Source organism: Bubalus bubalis, chromosome 4 (assembly GCF_019923935.1).
Source record: "Bubalus bubalis isolate 160015118507 breed Murrah chromosome 4, NDDB_SH_1, whole genome shotgun sequence".
Lineage (NCBI taxonomy): Eukaryota > Metazoa > Chordata > Mammalia > Artiodactyla > Bovidae > Bubalus > Bubalus bubalis.
The window spans coordinates 56,328,846-56,353,297 of record NC_059160.1 but is presented as its reverse complement, the minus strand read 5'-3'; the positions used below and the strand labels follow the sequence as shown (position 1 = coordinate 56,353,297).

At 39.6% G+C, this 24,452-nt stretch overlaps 1 protein-coding gene and 1 non-coding gene across 5 annotated transcripts in view; one reads left to right on the top strand and one right to left on the bottom strand.

Moving 5' to 3' along the window:
• The window catches only part of ANKS1B (ankyrin repeat and sterile alpha motif domain containing 1B), a 1,160,059-nt gene that overhangs the window by 881,211 nt on the left and 254,396 nt on the right, over window positions 1–24,452 (bottom strand). The window lies entirely within an intron of this gene.
• Window positions 880–952, top strand: TRNAG-CCC. The gene has a single exon. It is a non-coding gene; the product is annotated as a tRNA-Gly (tRNA).

The following is a 24,452-nucleotide window of genomic DNA, read 5'->3' as shown; positions in this document are numbered from 1 at the left end:
ACAGTAACAGAATCCTAATTTTCACTTGTGCACATGTCTTCTTTGGGGCTTCCCAAATGGCACTAGTGGTAATGAACCCAACTGTCAATGCAGGGGACAGAAGAGATGTGGGTTGGATCCCTGGGTCAGGAAGATCCCCTGGAGGAGGGCGTGGGAACCCACTCCAGTATTCTTGCCTGGAGAATCCCATGGACAGAGGAGCCTGGCAGGCTACATACAGTCCATAGGCTCACAGTCAGACAGGACTGAAGTGACTTAGCACACAAACATGTCTGCTTTGAATACAAACCATTTTTCCAATCTCTGTCACAGCTAAATGTGGCCATGTTATTAAGGTATAAACCTGGGGTATAAGAAATGTTCTTAAAGAGGCATGTCCTTCCTTCTTCCCTTTCCTCTTTCTGCTGATTGGAGTGCTAATGAAATGATTACAGCTAGAACAGTCATCCTGGACCATGAAGAATCCTTCGAACTAGAGGATATACATAGTAGAACAACAAATAGAATAATTCTGGGTTCCTTGTACTGATGAGGACAGTCTATCCTTGGACAGTCCAGCCCTAAATTATGTAAGTGGGGTGAAATAAACTTCTCCATTTTAAGTCACTGCTATTTGCATTTTCTGTTACTTGCTATTGTACTAAAACCTAATAAATAAATTCATGGAGCAATCTCTTCTCTTGTCTTCATCATGATTAATCTTTGTGCTCTAGGTGTGAACTTAATTCACTCCCTCTGATAGTCCTTTTTGGTACCCCAAAATTAGTTTCCTTTCTTACATAATTTCACATCACCCTGATATTTTTATAGTAATTATCACAAATAAAATTTTAAAAGCTAATTAGATGACTTTGGGTCACTAACTCCTTTCCTGGGACTTCCCTGGTAGTCCAGTGGCTAAGACTCTGTACTCCCAATGCAGGGGGCCCAGGTTTGATCCCTGGTCAGGGAAGTAGATTCCACATGCTGCAATTAAGAGTTTGCATGCTGCAACTAAAGATCCCACATGCCACATGGAAGACTGAAGATCCCGCATGCTCTGACTAAGATCGGGCACAACTAAATAAAAAAGGAAATGGTTAAGAAATAACTCCTTTCCCTACTGGATTACAAACTGCATGGCTGCAGAGGTGTCTGTTGGTTTAGATATCACAAAACCAGTGCATGCTGCTGCTGCTGCTGCTAAGTCGCTTCAGTCGTGTCCAACTCTGTGCGACCCCATAGACGGCAGCCCACTAGGCTTCCCTGTCCCTGGGATTCTCCAGGCAAGAACACTGGAGTGGGTTGCCATTTCCTTCTCCAATGCATGAAACTGAAAAGTGAAAGTGAAGTCACTCAGTCATGTCCAACTCTAGCAACCCCATGGACTGCAGCCTACCAGGCTTCTCCATCCATGGGATTTTCCAGGCAAAAGTACTGGAGTGGGGTGCCATTGCCTTCTCCAAACCAGTGCATATGTGTTGATTAAATAAATAATGAGTGAGTGAATGAATGTCAGCTTGCCCTAAAAATTTTAATAATGTGAATATTCTCATTGATACTAGAAGGCACCAATTTAACTGTAACCGTGAATTTAGTGTCCTTTATCTTCTGACTCCTCTATATGCACTTGCCCTCACTGTATTCATTCCATGTTCAAACTACCATAGAACTCAACCAACATCTACTTGATTTCATTAAAGAATGCCTTTATACCAACCATTAGCAAGCAATTTAGAGTTTAACAAAAACTCTGTAGTTGAGGAAACTAAACTTTAAATTGCACAACTTAATCATTCCTCCTCCCCAACAAATATTTGTCTCCCTGTGATGATGGCTGGGTAGAAGGATGGTTTCATCTTCTTTGGTGTATATTTCTTCCCATAGAATTTTTTTATCTGTTCTTCAAATTACTGTACCTTTAATAATTCAGAGAAATGCAATTCTAGTAAGATTTAAGGCAGGAGGAGAAGGGGACAACAGAGGATGAGATGGTTGGATGGCATCACCAACTCAATGGACATGGGTTTGGGTAGACTCCAGCAGTTGGTGATGGGACAAGGAGGCCTAGCATGCTGCGGTTCATGGGGTTGCAAAGAGTCGGACATGACTAACAGACTGAACTGAACTGAACTGAACTGAAACATCTGCTTAAAATTTTCTCCAAACTTGCATAGCCAATCTCATTACACAGGTGACCTTACTCAAGGATTATTAATTTTTTTTTCAATTTGAAAGTCAAAAACAAAAAAAAGTTATATCAATGACACTTTATTTCTTATAATACTTTTAAAGTTGGGCATCTAAGGACTTACTGGGACACTGAAAGAGAAGGAAACTATAAAATGCTAAGCTGGTTCATTTATGGGGCTCCCCAGGTGGTGCTAGTGGTAAAGAATATGCCTCCAATGCAGGAGATGCAAGAGATGTCGGTTTGATCCCTAGATCAGGAAGATCCCCTGGAGAAGGGAATGGCTGCCCACTCCTAGAAAAGGGAATGGCTGCCAACTTCAGTGTTCTTGCCTGGAAAATTCCATGGACAGAGGAGCCTGGCAGTCTATGCGGCTGCAAAAAGTCAGACACGATTGAGTGGCTTGAGCAGCAGCAGCAAGCTGGTTCATTTATACTAAAACTATGGCAGTGTCAATGATCAAACAAATAAAGGTCAGTAATCACATTACTCAAAAAGTATGACTAGCAGACTTGTTTATGTTAAATTCATCCCTGACAAAGAGGTCACATGCTACAGTTTCATACATTGGGGATGCTCAGAAAGACTATCATCAAATATTTTCAGAAATTTATTAACACTAAACATCTGCTTGAAATTAAAAGATGCTTACTCCTTTGAAGGAAAGTTATGACCAACCTAGATAGCATATTAAAAAGCAGAGACATTAATTTACCAACAAAGGTCCACCTAGTCAAGACTATGGTTTTTCCAGTAGTCATGTATGGATGTGAGAGTTGGACTGTGAAGCTGAGCACTGAAGAATTGAAGCTTTTGAACTGTCGTGTTGGAGAAGACTCTTGAGAGTCTCTTGGACTGCAAAGAGATCTGACCAGTCCATCCTAAAGGAGATCTGTCCTGGGTGTTCATTGGAAGGACTGATGTTGAAGCTGAAACTCCAATACTTTGGTCACCTGATGTGAATAACTGACTCATTGGAAAAGACCCTGATGCTGGGAAAGGTTTAAGGCAGGAGGAGAAGGGGACAACAGAGGATGAGATGGTTGGATGGCATCACAAACTCAATGGACATGGGTTTGAGTAGACTCCAGCAGTTGGTGATGGACAGGGAGGCCTGGTGTGCTGCGGTTCATGGGGTTGCAAAGAATCAAACACGATTGAGCAACTGAACTGAACTGAAACATCTGCTTAAAATTTTCTGAGAATAACTCCAGTGCTATCTTATACTATCTTTTCACCACAGTCATTTGCTCCAAGTTAGTGAAATTCACTACAGATGCAACATTAGGGTCTTCTGAAAAATGAAATCTCTCTCAGATTTATTTGTAGTTTCCTATACATCCTAAACTGATTTATACCAGCAAGGAAAAGGAAGAAGAAATTCTTTAGGCCAATGAGTACACTGAGTCCACCTCCTAGCATCCACACATCAAAATAATATTACTGTGCACGGTGCTATTTTAAACCTGGGGATTCTCTAGTATTCACATTTATTAAAGGACAGAATTGCTATTAAAGCAAGTATTTCAGTTGCAAGTAATATTGAAAACTAGATTAAGGAGAACTGTTCTCCTTTTAATAGTACATGAGACATTCATTGTAATTGCTCTAAAACGCTGTGTTCCAACACACTGTGTCCCCACCTGCTACCTCTTTACATAGCTGACATTCTTTGCATGGCCATCTAGGAAACTTCAAAGAATTCATTTGGTTTGCTATTCTACTTTAGTACTCAGTTCAGTTCAGTTCAATTCAGTCGCTCAGTCATGTCCAACTCTTTGAGACCCCATGGACTGCAGCATGCCAGGCTTCCCTGTCCATCACCAACTCCTGGAGCTTACTCAAACTCATGTCCATCAAGTCAGTGATGCCATCCAACCATCTCATCCTCTGTCATCCCCTTCTCCTCCTGCCTTCATTCTTTCCCAGCATCAGGGTCTTTTCAAATGAGTCAGTTCTTCACATCAGGTGGCCAAAGGATTGGAGTTTCAGCTTCAGTGTCAGTCCTTCTGATGAATATTCTGAACTGATTTCCTTTAGGATGGACTGGTTGGATCTCCTTGCAGTCCAAGGGACTCTCAAGAGTCTTCTCCAACATGACAGTTCAAAAGCTTCAATTCTTTGGCATTCAGCCTTCTTTATAGTCCAACTCTCACATCCACACATGACTACTGGAAAAACCATAGCTTTGACTAGATGGACTTTTGTTGGCAAAGTAATGTCTCTGCTTTTTAATATGCTGTCTAGGTTGGTCACAGCTTTTCTTCCAAGGAGCAAGCATGTTTTAATTTCATGGCTGCAGTCACCATCTGCAGTGATTTTTGAGCCCCCCAAAATAAAGTCTCCCACTCTTTCCATTATTTCCCCATCTATTTGCCGTGAAGTGATGGGACTGGATGCCATGATCTTAGTTTTCTTAATGTTGAGTTTTAAGCCAAGTTTTTCACTTTCATCAAGAGACTCTTTAGTTCTTCATTTTCTGCCATAAGAGTACTAGCGTCAATTTATATGTTCTTATTCTCTCTTAAAACTTTTGTTCATTTATCTGACTCTAGCCTAATAATATTGTTTATTATTATGAAATGAGAGAGAAAGAAGTCTACACTGATGTCAGGTTTATGCACAAGAGGTCAAAGCTAATTTCAAAAAGATAAAGGTTACTTTTAGAAAGTTGACTCAAGATTATTTTTTCTGCAGGATTTAGCATAAGAGGCAAAATATGCAACTTTTGGAAAATACACTATTCTTCATGACAGATCATTTTACATAAACATATACTAGTTTTCCGGAGAAGGCAATGGCACCCCACTCCAGTACTCTTGCCTGGAAAATCCCATGGATGGAGGAGCCTGGTGGCCTGTGGTCCATGGGGTTGCTAAGAGTCGGACATGACTGAGTGACTTCACTTTCACTTTTCACTTCCATGCATTGGAGAAGGAAATGGCAACCCACTCCAGTGTTCTTGCCTGGAGAATCCCAGGTACGGGGGAGCCTGATGGGCTGCTGTCTATGGGGTCGCACAGAGTTGGACACAACTGAAGCGACTTAGCAGCACCATACTAGTTTTCAAAAAGTTTCTTACTGAGGTATTGTTTACATACATAATATGCACCCATTTTTAATATACAGGTTGATAACTTTTGATAAAAGGATACACTTGTGTAACCATCACCACAAATGGTTACCCTATGCTCACCCTAGGTCAGTATCCACTTTTTTCTGTCACTCTATTAGACAGGTCCTTTGTAGAACTTCACAAAAATGGAATCACAAAGTATACACTTTAGGTCTGGCTTCTTTTGCTCAGCATAATGTGTTTGAGATACATCTTTATTTTTCACATATCAGTAGTGTATTCCTTTCTAATGCAAAGTAGTATTTTACTGTATGGATACATCAAAACTTTTTTATATACTCTTCCTTTAATAGACGTTTAGGTTGTTTCCAGTTTGGAGCCATTATGAATAAAGTTTCCCTGAACATTCACATATAATTCTGTATGTGAACATAAACTTCTGTTTCTCTTAGGTAAACACCTAAAATACCAGGTTACATGGTAAGAGTATTTTAAACTTTTTAGGAAATTATCAAAATGTTTTCCAAAGTGTTTATACACTTCACATTCATATTAGAGTTCTAGTATATTCCCATTCTTGGAAACACTTAATTTAGCCATTCCAGCAGACGTGTGGTGCTGCCACATAGCACTTTTAATTTCCACTTCTGTGACTGCTAACGTGTTAAGTATCTTCTCCTGTGTTAGGCCAGACACATGTGATTTGGTGTGAAATACCCTTTCAAATCATTTGTCTATTTTTAATTGGGTTAATTTGACTTCTTACTGTTGAATTATAAGCTTTTTTTTTCTTTTTTTTTTTTAATGAAGACTGTTCTTTTTAGTCATTTAAGGTTCACAGCAAAATTGAGAGGAAGGTACAGAGATTTCCCATCTTCCCCAAGCCCCTAGACATGCAAAGCTCTCTTTATAAACATCCCCCACCACAGAGTTACATTTGTTACACTTGATATTAATGAACCTACACTGATACACTATAACGATCCAAAGTCCATAGTTAATATTATAGTTTACTCCTGTACATTGCAAGGGTTTATACAAATTTATAAGGACATGTGGACTTCCCTGGTAGCTCAGCTGGTAAAGAATCTGCCTGCAATGCAGGAGACCCTAGTTCGATTCCTGGGTTGGGAAGATCTGCTGGAGAAGGGATAGGCTATCCACTCCAGTATTCTTGGGCTTCCCTGGTGGCTCAGCTGGTAAAGAATCTGCCTGCAATGCAGGAGACTTGGGTTTGATCCCTGGGTTGGGAAGATCCCCTGGAGAAGAGAACAGCTACCCACTCCAGTATCTGGCCTGAAGAATTCCATGGATTGTAGAGTCCATAGTGTCACAAAGAGTTGGACACCATGGAGTGACTTTCACTTTCACTTTCATACTGACATGTATATATTATTATGATAACATACAGAATATTTTCACTGCCCTAAAGATCCTATGTTCCACCTATTCACCCTCGGAACCCAACCACTGTTCTTTTTTACTGTCTCTATAGGTTTGCCCTTTCAAGAATGTCATAAAGAATCATACAGAATATAGCCTTTTCAAACTGGCTTCTTTTTATTGTAACATACATTTAAGTTTCCTCCACACTTTTTCCTGGCTTTTCATAGCTCATTTCAAAGCTCTGAATAATAGCTTTTTTAAAAATCTCTGAATAATATTCCATTGTCTGGATGTACCACACTTGATCCATTTACTGACTGAGAGACATTTTGGTTTCTTCCAAGTTTTGGCGATTATGAATAAAGCTGCTATAAACATCCTTGTGCAGATTTTTGTGTAGACAAAAGTTTTCAACTACTTTAGATAAATACCAAGAAGCAAGATTGCTCTGGATCATCTGATAAGGGTAGGTTTAGTTCTGTAGTAACTGTCTTCTAAGTTCCAGTACCATTTTGTACTCACATCAGCAATAAGTAAGTTTCCCTTGCTTCACATTTGAGCTCCGCATCTTGTGTCAGCATTTGGTATTGTCAGGTTTCTGTATTTTGACCATTCTAGCAGTTGTGCAATAGTACCTCACTCTGGTTTTAATGTGCATTTCCCTGATAACATATGATATGGAACATCTTTGCATATGCTTATTTGCCATCTGTATATCTTCTGAGATGAAGTGTCTGTTAAGGCCTTGGCCCATTTTTAAGTCAGTTGTTAGTTTTCAAACTGCTAAATTATAAGAGTTCTTTGTATATTATGGATAACAGTCCTTTAGCAGATACATGTTTAACAAATATTTTCTCCCAATCTTAGGCTTATCTCTTCTTTCTCTTGACTCTGTCTTTCACAGAGGAGAAATTTTATTAATGAAGTCTACTTACCAATTATTTCTTTCATGATTCATGTCCTTAGTATTGAATCTAAAAAGTCATCACCATACCTGAGGTCATGTGGATTTTCTCCTATGCTGCAATATAGGACCTTTATAATTCTGCCTTTTACATTTAGGTCTACAATCTACTTTGAGTTAATTTTTGTGAAGACTGTAAGATCTGTGTTTAGATTCATTTCCCTGCATTTGTATGTCCAGAATTGTAAGAGTTTTTCTTTAAAAATATTCTATATTCTGGGCATACATTCTTTGTAATATTTAGGTAATATATTTTAAAAATTTGCCTACACCAAGTCACAAAGATAGTCTCCTATATTCTGTTTTCATATTGTTTACTTTTACATTTTGGTCTTTGAACCACATTGAGTTAATTTTCATAGCAGTATGAGGCAAAGGTTGAGGTTCATTATTGCTTATATAATAGAAGTTGTTTCAGCCACACTAGTAACAGATTATTCTTTCCCCACTGAAGTGCCCTGTAACTTAAAAAAAAAATCAATTGACCATATATGATATATGTTCAGTTCAGTTCAGTCACTCAGTCGTGTCCGAATCTGCAACCCCATGGACTGCAGCTCACCAGACTCCCTGTCCATCACCAACTCCCGGAGCTTACTCAAACTCATGTCCAAGTCAGTGATGGCATCCAACCATATCTTCCTCTGTCATCCCCTTCTCCTCCCACCATCAATCTTTCCCAGCATCAGGGTCTTTTCCAATGAGTCAGTTCTTCGCATCAGGTGGCCAAAGGATTGGAGTTTCAACTTCAGCATCAGTCCTTCCAATGAATATTCAGAACTGATTTCCTTTAGGATTGACTGGTTGGATCTCCTTGCAGTCCAAGGGACTCTCAAGAGTCTTATCCAACACCACAGTTCAAAAGCATCAATTCTGCGCTCAGCTTTCTTTATAGTCCAACTCTCATGTCCATACATGACTACTGGAAAAAGCATAGCTTTGACTAGTTGGCAAAGTAATGTCTCTGGCTTTTTAATAAGCTGTCTAGGTTTGTTTTAGCTTTTCTTCCAAGGAGTAAGCATCTTTTAATTTCATGGCTGCAGTCACCATACACAGTGATTTTGGAGCCCCCAAAAATAGTCTCTCACTGTTTCCATTATTTCCCCATATATTTGCCAAGAAGTGAAGGGACCAGATGCCATGATCTTAGTTTTCTGAATGTTGAGCTTTAAGCCAACTTTTTCACTCTACTCTTTCATTTTCATCAAGAGGCTCTTTGGTTCTTCACTTTCTGCCATACGGGTGGTGTAATCTGAATCTCTGTCTGAGGTTATTGATATTTCTCCTGGCAATCTTGATTCCAGCTTGGGCTTCATCCAGCCCGACATTTCACATGATGTACTCTGCATATAAGTTAAATAAGCAAGGTGACAATATACAGGCTTGACGTACTCCTTTCCTGATTTGGAACCAGTCTGTTGTTCCATGTCCAGTTCTAACTGCTGCTTCTTGTCCTACATACAGATTTATCAGCAGGCAGGTCAGGTGGTCTGGTATTCCCATTTCTTTAAGAATTTTCCACAGTTTGTTGTGATTTACACAGTCAAAGGCTTTGGCATAGTCAATAAAGCAGAAGTAGATGTTTTTCTGGAACTCTCTTGCTTTTTGATGATCCAACTGATGTTGGCAATTTGATCTCTGGTTTCTCTGTCTTTTCTAAAACCAGCTTGAACACCTTGAAGTTCATAGTTCACGGACTATTGAAACCTGGCTTGGAGAATTTTGAGCGTTACTTTGCTATGTGTGAGATGAGTAAAATTGTGTGGCAGTTTGAACATTCTTTGGCATTGCATTTCTTTGGGATTGGAATGAAAACTGACCTTTTCCAGTCCTGAGGCCACAGCTGAGTTTCCAAATTTGCTGGCAATTGAGTGCAGCACTTTCACAGCATCATCTTTCAGGATTTGAAATAGCTCAACTGGAATTCCATCACCTCCATTAGCTTTGTTCATAGTGATGCTTCCTAAGGCCCACTTGATTTCACATTCCAGAATGTCTGTTGCTAGGTGAGTGGTCACACTATTGTTATTATCTGGGTCATGAAGATCTTTTTGTATAGTTCTTCTGTGTATTCTTGCCACCTCTTCTTAATATCTTCTGCTTCTGTTAGATCCATTCCATTTCTGTCCTTCATTGAGCCCATGAAATATTCCCTTGGTATCTCTAATTTTCTTGAAGAGATCTCTAGTCTTTCCCATTCTATTTTTTTCCTCTATTTTTTTGCATTGATTGCTGAGGAAGATTTTCTTATCTCTCCTTGCTATTCTTTGGAACTCTGCATTGAAATGGGTATATCTTTGCTACTCTCCTTTGCTTTTCACTTCTCTTCTTTTCTCAACTATTTTTAAGGCCTCCTCAGACAGCCATTTTGCCTTTTTGCACTTCTTTTTCTTGGGGATGGTCTTGAACTCTGGCTCCTGTACAATGTCATGAACCTCTATCCACAGTTCTTCAGGCACTCTGTTTATCAGATCTAATCCCTTGAATCTAGTTCTCACTTCCACTGTATAATTGTAAGGGATTTGATTTAGATCATACCTAAATGGTCTTGTGGTTTTCCATACTTTCTTCAATTTAAGTCTGAATTTGGCAATAAGGAGTTCATGATCAACCACAGTCAGCTCCTGGTCTTGTTTTTGCCGACTGTATAGAGTTTCTCTATCTTTGGCTGCAAAGAATATAATCAATCTGATTTCAGTATTGACCATCTGGTGATGTCCATGTGTAGACTGTTCTTTTTGTTGTTGTTGTTGTTGTTGTTGTTGGAAGAGGGTGTGACCAGTGCGTTCTCTTGGCAAAACTGTTAGCCTTTTCCCTGCTTCATTTTGTACTCCAAGGCCAAATTTGCCTGTTACTACAGTTGTTTCTTGACTTCCTACTTTTGCATTCTAGTCCCCTATAATGAAAAGGACATATTTTTTTGGTGTTAGTTCTCGAAGGTCTTGTAGGTCTTCATAGAACTGTTCAACTTCAGCTTTAAGGATTACTGGTCAGGCATAGACTTGGATTACCGTGTTATTGAATGGTCTGCCTTGGAAACAAACAGAGATCATTCTGTCATTTGAGATTTCATTGAGGTACTGCATTTCAGACTCTTGTTGACTATGATGGCTACTCCATTTCTTATAAGGGATTCTTGTCTAAAGTAGTAGATATAATAGTCCTCTGAGTGAAATTCACCCATTCCAGTCCTTTTTAGTTCATTGATTCCTAAAATGTTGATATTCACTCTTGCCGTCTCCTGTTTGACCACTTCCAATTTACCTTGATTCATGGACCTAACATTCCAAGTTCCTATGCAATATTGTTCTTTACAGCATCAGACTTTACTTCTATCACCAGTCAAATCCACAACTGGGTGCTGTTTTGCTTTGGCTCTGTCTCTACTTTCTTTCTGGAATTATTTCTCCACTGATCTCCAGTAGCATATTGGGCACCTACCAACCTGGGAGTTCATCTTTCAGTGTCCTATCTTTTTGATTTTTCATATAGTTCATGGGATTCTCAAGGCAAGTATACTGAAGTGGTTTGCCATTCCCTCTCCAGTAGACCCCATTTTGTCAGAACTCTCCACCATGACCCATCCATCTTGGGTGGCCCTATACAGCATGGCTCATAGTTTCACTGAGTTAGACAAGGCTGTGGTCCATGTGATCAGTTTGATTAGTTGTGATTGTGGTTTTCATTCATTTGATTAGTTGTCTGTGCTTGTGGTTGGCCCTCTGGTGGGTAAGGATAAGAAGCTTATGGAAGCTTGCTGATGGGAGAGGCTGACTGAGGGGGAAATTGGGTCTTATTCGGATGGGTGGGGCCATGCTTAAAGTAAATCTTTAATCCAATTTTCTGTGGTGGGCAGGGCTGAGTTCCCTCCCTGTTTTTTGAATTGAGGCCAAACTATGGTCCAGGTAATGAAGATAATGGTGACCTTCAAAAAGTCCCATGCACGCACTGCTGCACTGAGTGCCCCTGAGCAGCAGCAGGCCACTACTGACCCACGCCTCTGCCAGAGGCTCCTGGATACTCACAGACAAGTGTGGGTCAGTCTTTTTGGGGGTCATGGCTCCTTTCTCCTGGGTCCTGGTGAGCACAAGATTTTGTTTGTGCCATCCAAGAGTCTGTTTCCGCAGCCCCGTGTAAGTTCTGGCAGCTCTATGGCGGGGTTAATGGCCACCTCCTCCAAGAGGGCTTATGCCATACCCAGGTCTGCTGCACCCAGAGCCCCTGTCCCTGTGGCAGGCCACTGCTGACCTGTACCTCCACAGGAGACACTTGAACACTTTCTGGCTCAGTCTCTGTGGGGTCTTTGGGTCCTGGTGCACACAAGGTTTGTTTGAGCCCTCTGAGTGTCTCTGGTGGGTATGGAGTTTGATTCTAAATGTGATTTCATCCCTCCTACCATTTTGCTGGAGCTTCCCCTTTGCCCTTGGATGTGGAATACCTTTTTTGGTGGGATCCAATATTCTCCTGCCCATGGTTGTTCAGCAGCGAGTTGTAATTTTGGAGTTCTCTCAGGAGAAGATGAGTGCACATCTTTCTACTCTGCCATCTTCCTCCGCCACACTCATAAAGCTGTTGTTTGCAGGAGCCCATAATCCTTCATTCCTCAGTAACCTTACATTCTCGGCTGTGCTCCTCTGTGCAAGTAGGGCTGGGCACCAGGCTCCTGGGATGGCAGGGAGAAGTAGTCGGTGGGGAGAAGGACTTGAGGTCCAAGAGGAATGGGGGTGGGCCACCAGGGCAGCTGGAGGGCCGAGCAAGGATGGGGCAGGCCCGACCATATATGTGATGGTGTATTAATATTTCCACCCTCTCTCTATTCTGTTCCATTGATCTTTCACTCTCTCCTCATGCCACTGCCATGTTGATTTGACTACTTTGTAGCTTTGTAGTAAGTCTGGAATCAGAGAATCCTTCCAATTTGTTGTTTTTCAAAAATTTTTTGGCTATTCTAGGCCCTGACTTTGCATACACATTTTAGAACACATCAGTGTCTGAAAAAACAGCCTACTTGGATTTTGTTTGGAATTTAATTGAGTTTATAGTAGAATTTTGGAGGAACAAATATCATAACAATATTTATTCTTCCAATTTATGAACATGGTATATCTCTCCCTACATTAGGTCTTTTCTATTTTTCATCTACAATGCTTTTACAGTCCTCATTCAGTACACCAGTTTTCACACATCTTGTTAAATTTGTAGGGATAAATGTGCATTTCAAGTTTTTGGAAAATATTTTCAATGGTATCATTAGATTAATTTTAATTTTCAATTTTTCTTCATGTAAAAGCAAACAATTAATGATCTTGCACCCAGTTAAACATATATTTTAGTGCCTTTTTGTGAATTTATTAGAATTTTATCTGTTAAAGATCATATCATCCATGAATAAAACAGAGTTTTACTTCTTTCTTTGAAATTTGTATGCTTTTATTTCTCACCCTTATTGTACTGCACTGCCCAATATGTCCAGTACAAAAATGAATAAAAATGGCAAGAGTAAACATCTTTGTCTTGTTTCTAATCTTAAGTCAAAAATATTCAGTCCTTCAGCATTATGAAGTATCATAACTGTGGCATTTTTGTAGACAGACCTTTTATAGGTTGAGGAATTTCCTTCTATTCTCAGTTTACTGAAACTTTGTATCATGGGTAGATGCTTTTACTACAACTATTTACATGGTCAAACATTTTTATCCTTTATTAATGTGGTGAATTATATTGACTTGAGGATGTTAAAAAGAAAAACCTTGCCTTTCCAACATATACCCAATTTGATCATGATGTATAATATTTTTAATAGAATGCTGTGCTGTGTTTGTTACTATTTGATCAGGAATTTTTTGACACCATATTCATGAGTAGTATTGATATATAATTTTTCTTTTGTGTAATGACTTTGGTATCACAGTAATCTTGACTTAATATAACAACTTGGGAACAACCCTCATTCTTTATTTTCCAAAAGGGTTCTTACTAGTGAACCATCTGGGCCTAAACTTCTCTGTGGGAGAAATTTTAATTAATATAAAACTTAATTATATGTGTGTGTGCTAAGTCGTTTCAGTCGTGTCCAACTCTGTGTGACCCCATGGTCTGTAGCTTACCAGGCTCCTCTGTCCAGGCATGAATACTGGAGTGGGTTGCCATTTCCTTTTCCAGGGGATCTTCCCAAACCAGGGATTGAACCTGGGTCTCTTACGTTGTCTGCACTGGCAGGTGGGTTCCTTACCACTAGCGCCACCTTTAATTTAATTTATTAAAATCACATCCCCTACATCAAACAAATGCATTAAAATTTTAAAGTATTGGGTTGACCAAGAAGTTTGTTGGAGTTTTCCTGTAAGATCTTATGGAATAAGCTGAACAAATGTTTTGGTCAACCGAATACCTATTGACCAACAACTACTACCTACAAGACTAAGCATGAGGGTGAAGAAAAACAAAGATAAATATGTCATAAACTCTAAACTGAAACTTTAAAAAGATATGTAGATAAGTAATCAAACAATAAAACTAAGCCAAAATTATGAGCATTAAAGAGACACAGAAACAAGGTATTAGGAGGTATAGAAAAGGAGCAATTATTTCCAATTGTGGAGAGAGGAGGAGAGAACTCAGAGAAGTTCTTGCATTTCATCAACAGCAGCTAATGAGATAAAGATTTTGTTGAGAGGGTAAGAGGGGGATAATAATGAGGCAGAAGAATTACATGATCACGGCAGTGTGAATGCACTTCTCATGTTTAGCAACTCAGATATGAGGAAAAGCATAGTGAGGAGATGAGACAGAAAAAATAAATTAGTGCTCAATTATGGGAAATGGGTAATTTAAAACAGGTTCAACACTTACCAAGGCACAAATATTTTGCTATTAATTCTATATGATCATAAACAAGGAAAGGGTTCAGAGACTATTTCTCTTCTCTGAATTCCCATAGTGCAGATGATCTTGACAACTCTATTGTTTTGAACTATTTGCTAGATGTTACATTAAGAATATCTTACCTTTATGATTATAGAGACAATATTTTATATTTTGATGTAACCAGACTAGCACTGTTCTGGGCACATTATATGCATATACTTTTGACTTGACAACTCTGGTCCTTTCCCTTTCTCTATTGCCTCTTTTAACAATAATAAAATAGAAATTCTCTCATTGCATTTCTCATTCCTCATTGCAGTGAGTATGTAAATATCCATGTCTTCATGTATGTGTGGTGGGGGGGAGACTGAAAAACTGAAAATTAAAAGTATGTTTGATTAGGAAAATACATGAAAAAGTATTTTCAATATAGTTCTACCATCAAAAATTAAGATAAAAATTATTACTCTTAAATGACAAATTTTACCATATTCGATATAAATAGTATATATCACTTGCTAGTCCTCATCTCTATATTTCAATTCTTTCTATTATACTGTATTTTCACCCATTTTCAGGGGAATTAGTTGTTCAATTGATCTTCCCAGGTGGCTTAGTAGTAAAGAATCTACCTGCCAATGTCAAAGGCCCAGATTTGATACCTGGATCCAGAATATCACATGGAGGAGAAAATGGCAACCCACTGTAATACTCTTGTCTGGAAAATCCCAAGGACAGAGGAGCCTAGCAGGTTACAGACAATGGGGTTGCAAAGAGTTGGACACAACTGAAGCAACGTAGGATGCACACAGTTGTTCAATTATATGAAAGCAACATTTTAGGAAAGCAAAGAATGTGATTGAAATGTGTATCAATTAGACGATCATAAAGTAACAAAACTTACAACTGCAGCATTTTCCATTGACAAGTAAATAAAGACAAATTAGACATTAAATCTGTTGGATCAGCAGAAAACTGATTAACTCTAGGTCATAATGACACTAAATCAAAGTAGAACAAATAGGAATAGGAACTGGAGGTTTTACACATTCTGTTAACATAATCAAGGGTAGGTTAAGGACATAGCACTGTTACAAAAATGGGACAGATGGTTTAGACTAATGATTTGATACTTTTGGGTGACTTCCATGATTCATATTATTGGTTGGCGCAAACTACACAATAAACATTGCTTCACAATTATTTTAAAAATGAGTAAGTACATTTTACCAAAAATCTGCAGAACATAATTTCTCAACTTTATCATATAAAAAGAGAATGTAAATAAAAGACTAATATAATCAGCTTTGGTCCATAAAAAACATAATGCAATAGAAAATAAGACAAGAATATTAAATACTGTTTTGAACCTACAATAGACATTAGACATGTTGTGAGTGCGTATTACGTCACTTCAGTAATGTCCTACTCTTTGAGACTCTGTGGACCATAGCCTGCCAAGCTCCTCTGTCCATGGGATTCTCCAAGCAATAATACAAGAATGGATTGCCATGTCCTCCTCCAGGGGATCTTCCCAACCCAGGGACTGAACTGGTTTCTCTTATATCTCCTACATTGGCAGGTGAGTTCTTTTACCACTATCAATAGCTGGGAAGCCATGTTAGTGTTTGCAAATTTAATTGCAGGATCAAAACATTTTCTTAGAAAAAGCAGAATCCAAGGGGGGAAAAATCTGGTAAATGTGGAGAACATAACAAAGTAAGACAAACGAACTGATACAGAACCTTTTAAATGCATCCAATCAGGAGGTTTTTAAAATGCTTGTTATTCACAAGTGCTTTCATTAACAGTTACTAAATATCTCTTAACATAATGAAATAAAATCAAAATATTTCTGATAAGAGGTGTGCTGCTGCTGCTGCTGCTGCTGCTGCTGCTGCTAAGTCACTTCAGTCGTGTCCAACTTTGTGCGAGCCCATAGACGGCAGCCCACCAGGCTCCTCCGTCCCTGGGATTCTCCAGGCAAGAACACTGGAGTGGGTTGCAATTTCCTTCTCCAATGCATGAAAGTGAAAAGTGAAAGGGAAGTCGCTCAGTCATGTCCTACTCTCAGCGACCCCATGGACTACAGCCTACCAGGCTCCTCTATCCATGGGATTTTCCAGGCAAGAGTACTAGAGTGAGGTGCCACTGCCTTCTCCGGATGTCTGTGCTGCTAACTGCTATAAATTGATGCTGCTCTTCCATGGCATTTTGGATTTTAATAAAACACTTTCACTTACATTGCTTTCATTTATGTAACTTTAGGAGAAGGAAATGGCAAACCACTCCAGTGTTCTTGCCTTGAGAATTCCGGGGACGGGGGAGCCTGATGGGCTGCCGTCTATGGGGTCGCACAGAGTCGGACATGACTGAAGCGACTTAGCAGCAGCAGAATTTATATAACTTTAAAACTAAATGTGTCAATTTCATTTAGTTCAGTTCAGCCGCTCAGTCGTGTCTGACTCTTTGCGACCCCATGGACTGCAGCATGCCAGGCTTCCCTGTCCATCACCAACTCCCAGAGTTTACTCAAACTCATATTCATTGAGTCAGTGATGCCATCCAACCATCTCATTCTCTGTCGTCCCCTTCTCCTCCCACCTTCAATCTTTCCCATCATCAGGGTCTTTTCCAATGAGTCAGTTCTTCGCATCAGGTGGCCAAACTACTGAAGTTTCAGCTTCAGCATCAGTCCTTCCAATGAATATTCAGGACTGATTTCCTTTAGGATGGACTGGTTGGATCTCCTTGCTGTCCAATGACAGCAATTTGCATTAAGGAATATTAAAGTTGAAATTTAAATTACAAAAGAAGTTCAGATCAGATCAGATCAGATCAGTCGCTCAGTCGTGCCCGACTCTTTGCAACCTCATGAATCGCAGCAGGCCAGGCCTCCCTGTCCATCACCAACTCCCAGAGTTCACTCAGACTCACATCCATTGAGTCAGTGATACCATCCAGCCATCTCATCCTCTGTCGTCCCCTTCTCCTCCTGCCCCCAATCCCTCCCAGCATCAGAGTCTTTTCCAGTGAGTCAACTCTTCTCATGAGGTGGCCAAAGTACTGGAGTTTCAGCTTCAGCATCATTCCTTCCAAAGAAATCCCAGGGCTGATCTCCTTCAGAATGGACTGGTTGGATCTCCTTGCAGTCCAAGGGACTCTCAAGAGTCTTCTCCAACACCACAGTTCAAAAGCATCAATTCTTCGGCACTCAGCCTTCTTCACAGTCCAACTCTCACATCCATACATGACCACAGGAAAAACCATAGCCTTTACTAGACGGACCTTTGTTAGCAAAGTAATGTCTCTGCTTTTCAATATGCTATCTAGGTTGGACATAACTTTCCTTCCAAGGAGTAAGCGTCTTTTAATTTCATGGCTGCAGTCACCATCTGCAGTGATTTTGGAGCCCAAAAAAAGAAAGTCTGAAACTGTTTCCACTGTTTCCCCATCTATTCCCATGAAGTGATGGGACTGGATGCCATGATCTTTGTTTTCTGAATATTGAGCTTTAAGCCCACTTTTTCACTCTCCACTTTCACTTTCATCAAGAGGCTTTTTAGTTCCTCTTCACTTTCTGCCATAAGGGTGGTGTCTTTTTAAACAATTAAACTGCAACAAACATATGTCTAAACAATTCCTTACCAATCAGAGCACATTATTTATAGAATCTTAATGGGTTTTACAAACATTAACAAAATAAATTTCAAAGCATCCTCAGGATAGATATGATTTCTATTCCACTCAGTTTATACACAAGGACAGATCACACTAATATACAGAGTGAAGTATGTATGTGAAGTTGATGGACATAAACAAAACTGGGATTGAGATCATAATTTGATCAAATCATGACTCAGGAGATAAAAATTAGCAGCAAAAAAAAAAAGATACTAAAAACTATTTAAAAATACTCTGGCTCATTTAAAAAAAAAAAAGATTTGAAGTTTCTTTTAGAATACATACATCATAATAGAAATTACATCTCCTCAGATGTTGTTTTTGTTATTGGTCTTGGGTATCTGTTTTACTGTTTGTGTGTGTGTTTATGTGTATCTTTATGTTAAATATACCCAGTGAATTTATGTTAAATTGTTTATTAGATTTTTATAGGTTGTGACTTGTCCTGATAGAAAATTTTCAGGTCTGTTGTCTTGGTTTATAATTGACTCATGCTCAGGAGAAGGCAATGGCACCCCACTCCAGCACTCTTGCCTGGAAAATCCCATGGATGGAGGAGCCTGGTGGGCCGCGGTCCATGGGGTCGCTAAGAGTTGGACACAACTGAGCGACTTCACTTTGACTTTTCACTTTCATGCACTGGAGAAGGAAATGGCAACCCACTCCAGTGTTCTTGCCTGGAGAATCCCAGGGATGGGGGAGCCTGGTGGGCTGCCATCTATGGGGTCGCACAGAGTTGGACATGACGGAAGCAACTTAGCAGGGTAAGTTTAGACTTAGGTTATTTTCTAATCTTAACCACATTTTATCAATTTTGCCTATCACAGTAAGCATGACTGTTTGCATACTAGATAGAAGAAAGGGTCTGGATGAAAGCTTCAGAAGCAGATCTTTGAGGTTAATCCTCTACCTCAACGCACAACTTTGACCCAGTTGATTTAGTCAAATTAAAATAAATAATACTGTCTAAAATATAGGGCTTCCCAGGTGGCTCAGGGGTAAGATTCCATTTGCCAAGTAGGAGACACAGGTTTGATCCCTGGGTCAGGAAGATCCCCTGAAGAAAGAAAGGCAACCCACTCCAGTATTCTTGCCTGGAGAATGCTACAGACAGAGGCGCTTGGTGGGTTACAGTCCATGGGATAGCAAAAGAGTTGGACACAACTTGGTGACTAAATAATAACAATCTAAAATATACCCTTTCTCATGGTTAACAGGGGTAAAAGGAGAGATCTATATCTAGCTTAGATTTATATTCCTAGATTAGTATGTCACACAGAGTGGATATTTGAATGCTTTAGTTAATATACTTCTTTTATGTGCTCAAGAGCACCAAAAAATGCTTTTTTTATTGAAATATTTCACTAATTTATGTTAGCAAAAGAAATAAAAGCAAATCATACTTTCTCCAAAAATAAAATGACCGTTAATAACCAGTTTAATAATGCTGAATGTTTTTTAAAACTTCTTTCTTGAGAAACTTTTTTTAATAATGAAAAAAGAACCTTCCAAATGCACCAGGACAAGTTCAAAAACAGCAATATCCTTGAACCTGAGCAACAGTTTTACCATCTGTCAGCATTTAACCAACTCTTCCAGATCCAAGATCAAGTACCTGAATTGAAATGCCTGAGCCATAGCCTGCCTAGCCAAAGCATTTAACTCATACAATGGAAACAGTGAGAGACTTTATTTTGGGGGGTTCCAAAATAACTGCAGATGGTGATTGCAGCCATGAAATCAAAAGATGCTTACTCCTTGGAAGAAAAGCTATGACCAACCTGGACAGCATATTAAAAAGCAGGGACATTGCTTTGCCAACAGAGGTCCATCTAGTCAAAGGTATGGCTTTTCCAGTAGTCATGTATGGATGTGAGAGTTGGACTATAAGAAGGCTGAGCACCGAAGAACTGAAGCTTCTGAACTGTGGTGTTCAAGAAGACTCTTGAGAGTCCCTTGGACTGCAAGGAGTCCAGTCAATCCTAAAGGAGATCAGTCCTGAATATTCATTGGAAGGACTGATGCTGAAGCTGAAATTCCAATACTTTGGCCACCTGAGGCGAAGAACTGACTCATTGGAAAAGACCCTGATGCTGGGTAAGACTGAAGGTGGGAGAAGAAGGGGACGACAGAGAATGAGATGATTGGATGACATCACTGACTCGATGGACATAAGTTTGAGTAAGCGCCAAGAGTTGGTGATGGACAGGGAAGCCTGGCGTGCTGCAGTCCATGGGGTCACAAAGAGTCAGACATGACTGAGCAACTGAATTGACTGAGTTGATCATCTGTCTGGGATACTAACGTGGGAGGAACCCAGGACAATCAAAGGTGTAAGTAATTTCTGATTTACCGGATGCTACTGTCGATTCATCCCCGTGTTCCACCTTGATCATCCTAATGGTAAACTAAATTCATCTAAAGGGAAAAAAGTATTTCTGCTTCTCAGCTATGGATTTCCATTGTCTTAAAACTCCTTTCAAGTACACACAGCTCTGATCAAACAGATCTCACCCCATTCCATTCCATCTTTCACTTACGGAACCTCAGAGTGCCATCCTATCAAAGTCTCTTCCTAGGGAAGCCAGCATCTAATAACTGCTCTTTGAAATTCAGCCACTTTTTTATACCTAGGACAATTGTGTAGGGGCACCTCAGCTTCAGATCTCCCTGTAGTGCTGGCTGGTGCTGGCCAGGCAGAGGCACCATCCAATGGGCTGCAACTACACATTCTCCAATGAGGCCTGAATCACAACCTTGTGGAGATGAGCACTCTTAAGTTTGTCCTCCTTTGGGTACTCTTCCTCAGCATAAAATATGCTTATATAATGTTTCACATCTTTATAATTACTCTCTTAACATAGTTTATTAACTTTTTGTGTTAAATTTTGCTTGGATGAATTACTGTGTGTCATCTGTCTCCTAACAAACCCATTTAGTAAGGATAGCTCCAAGTGTGCACCACGATTGAAAGCAGAAAGCAATGAAGAGTGCTTAATCCTGGAGAGTTTAATCAGCTACTGAAAAACAGATTGAAGAACTGGAGATTTTCACCCCAAGAGATATATTATTTAAGGTATTTACAAATACAGCCCTTGGCTGCTGTCTGAAGACTTGAATTTTTTTAACTTTAATTTTTATTTAGAGGATAATTACTTGACAATACTGTGATGGTGTCTGTCATACATCAACACGAATCAGCCATAGGTATACATATGTCCCCTCCCTCTTGAACCTTCCTCCCACCTCCCTCCCCATCCCAGCCTTCTAGATTCCCTGAGTAAATTCCCACTGGCTATCTATTTTACTTATGGTAATGTATATGCTTCAACACTACTCTCTCAAAGCATCCCGCCTTCTCCCTTCCCCACTGTGTCCAAAAGTCTTCTTTATGTCTGCATCTCTTCTTTGCTGCCCTGCAAATAGGATCATCAGTACTCTTTCTAGATTCCATATATATGTATTAGTATACAATATTTGTCTTTCTCTTTCTGACTTATTTCACTGTGTATATTAGGCTCTAGTTTCTGAGGAAACCATCACTCTGACAGGAGTGACTCACCATCCCTAAACCGTTTGTGAAAACAACGAATTATGTTGACCATCTGATTAGCTTCTGGGAGTGTGGAATTTTGATACATGCTAGGTAGAAGGCGTCCACATGACTAGCCCCCAGTAGAAATCTGGTATCTGAATCTATAATGAGCTTCCCTGGTTGGCAACATTTCACAGTGTTGTCACAACTCACTGTTAGGAGAAGTAAGTACATTCTGTCTGACACCAACTGGAAGACGACCCTTAGAAGTATGTGCCTGCTTTCCTCCAGACTCCATCTTTACCCTTGTCTGATTTTCCTTTGTACCTTTTCACTGTAATAAATCATAACTGGGCATAAAACTATTTCCTGAACCCTGTCAGTTCTCCTAGTGAATTATCAAAACTGGAGGTGGTCTTGGGGAATCTTCAACACAGAAACACAGGCAGGGAATGATAAGAAAAGAAAAGGCAAAGATTGAAGCAAGGACACAAATAAAACTTGTCGAAATAAAAGAAGAATGTATTATAAAATTTAAATTATTTTTGGAAATCTCTAAGAGCCAAACTCATGTTACATACACAGAGGCAAGAATACACAGAAGAACTGTACAAAAAAGATCTTCACGACCCAGATAATCACGATGGTGTGATCACTCACCTAGAGCCAGACATCCTGGAATGCGAAGTCAAATGGGCCTTAGGAAGCATCACTATGAACAAAGCTAGTGGAGGTGATGGAATTTCAGTTGAGCTATTTCAAATCCTGAAAGATGGCACTGTGAAATGCTGTACTCAGTATGGCAGCAAATATGGAAAACTCAGCAGTGGCCACAGGACTGGAAAAGGTCAGTTTTCATTCCAGTTCCAAAGAAAGGCAATGCCAAAGAATGCTCAAACTACCACACAATTGCACTCATCTATATTATTTAATTATAATTAATTAACTGGTAAAGTAATTACTGGTAAAGTAAATTATAATTAATATAACTGGTAAAGTAATGCTTAAAATTCTCCAAGCCAGGCTTCAGCAATACGTGAACTGTGAACTTCCAGATGTTCAAACTGGTTTTATAAAAGGCAGAGGAACCAGAGATCAAACTGTCAACATCCCATGGATCATCGAGAAAGCAAGAGAGTTCCAGAAAAACATCTATTTCTGCTTTATTGACTATGCCAAAGCCTTTGACAGTGTGGATCACAATAAACTATGGAAAATTCTGAAAGAGATGGGAATACCAGTCCACCTGACGTGCCTCTTGAGAAACCTGTATGCAGGTCAGGAAGCAACAGTTAGAACTGGACATGGAACAACAGACTGGTTCCAAATCGGAAAAGGAGTACGTCAAGGCTGTATATTGTCACCCTGCTTATTTAACTTCTATGCAGAGTACATCATGAGAAATGCTGGACTGGAGGAAGCACAAGCTAGAATCAAGATTGCCGGGAGAAAGAGCAATAACCTCAGATATACAGATGACACCACCCTTATGGCAGAAAGTGAAGAGGAACTAAAAAGCCTCTTGATGAAAGTGAAAGAGGAGAGTGAAAAAGTTGGCTTAAAGCTCAACATTCAGAAAAAGAAGATCATGGCATCCGGTCCCATCACTTCATGGCAGATAGATGGGGAAACAGTGGAAACAGTGGCTGACTTTATATTTCTGGGCTCCAAAATCACTGCAGATGGTCATTGCAGCCATGAAATCAAAAGACGCTTACTCCTTGGAAGGAAAGTTATGACCAACCTAGACAGCATATTAAAAAGCAGGGACATTACTTTGCCAACAAAGGTCTGTCTAGTCAAGGCTATGGTTTTTCCAGTGGTCATGTATGGATGTGAGAGTTGGACTATAAAGAAAGCTGAGTGCCAAAGAATTGATGCTTTTGAACTGTGGTGTTGGAGAAGACTCTTGAGAGTCCCTTGAACTGCAAGGAGATCCAACCAGTCCATCCTAAAGGAGATCAGTCCTGGGTGTTCATTGGAAGGACTGATGTTGAAGTTGAAACTCCAATATTTTGGCCACCTGATGCGAAGAGCTGACTCATTGGAAAAGACCCTGATGTTGGGAAAGATTGAGGGCAAGAGGAGAAGGGAACAACAGAGGACAAGATGGTTGGATGTCATCATTGACTTGATGGACATGGGTTTGGGTGGACTCCAGGAGTTGGTGATGGACAGGGAGGCCTGGAATGCTGCGGTTCATGGAGTTGCAAAGAATCGGACATGACTGAGCGACTGAACTCAACATGTTACATAAAATTAAATTAGTATTACAATCACTGAATTAGAGAAACTGGAAAAATCCACAGATAAAAAGATGAGGTCGGAAAACTTGGTGTATCAAAGGAATCAAGAATGCTGATCTATCCTGAAAACAGGTAATTCTAGATAAATAAGCCTATTCAGTGGGTATAGAGGAAATAACCACAGAAAGAATAGAGGAAAACTTTCCAGAATCAAAGTTAATGGAAAAGATTCATATTTAAACATATTGTGCTAAAATCTCAATTCTAAGAAAAATGAATAAGTTCTTCAAACTTTCAGAATGTGTATTCACATTATCTACTGCACTACTTGGAATTCTTGGATGAAAAATATTAGAAAAAGACTGTTTAAGCAGAAAATACATTTATGTAAATATCCAGCCATTCTCAGACTCAATGAGAAAGAAGATTTAAAAAAAATCAGGCTCCAATAAGACAGGACTGGAATCTCAACTCCACTTTAACTCTACTAAGTAATTTGGAGGTCTTTGCCAATGGAAAGTTTT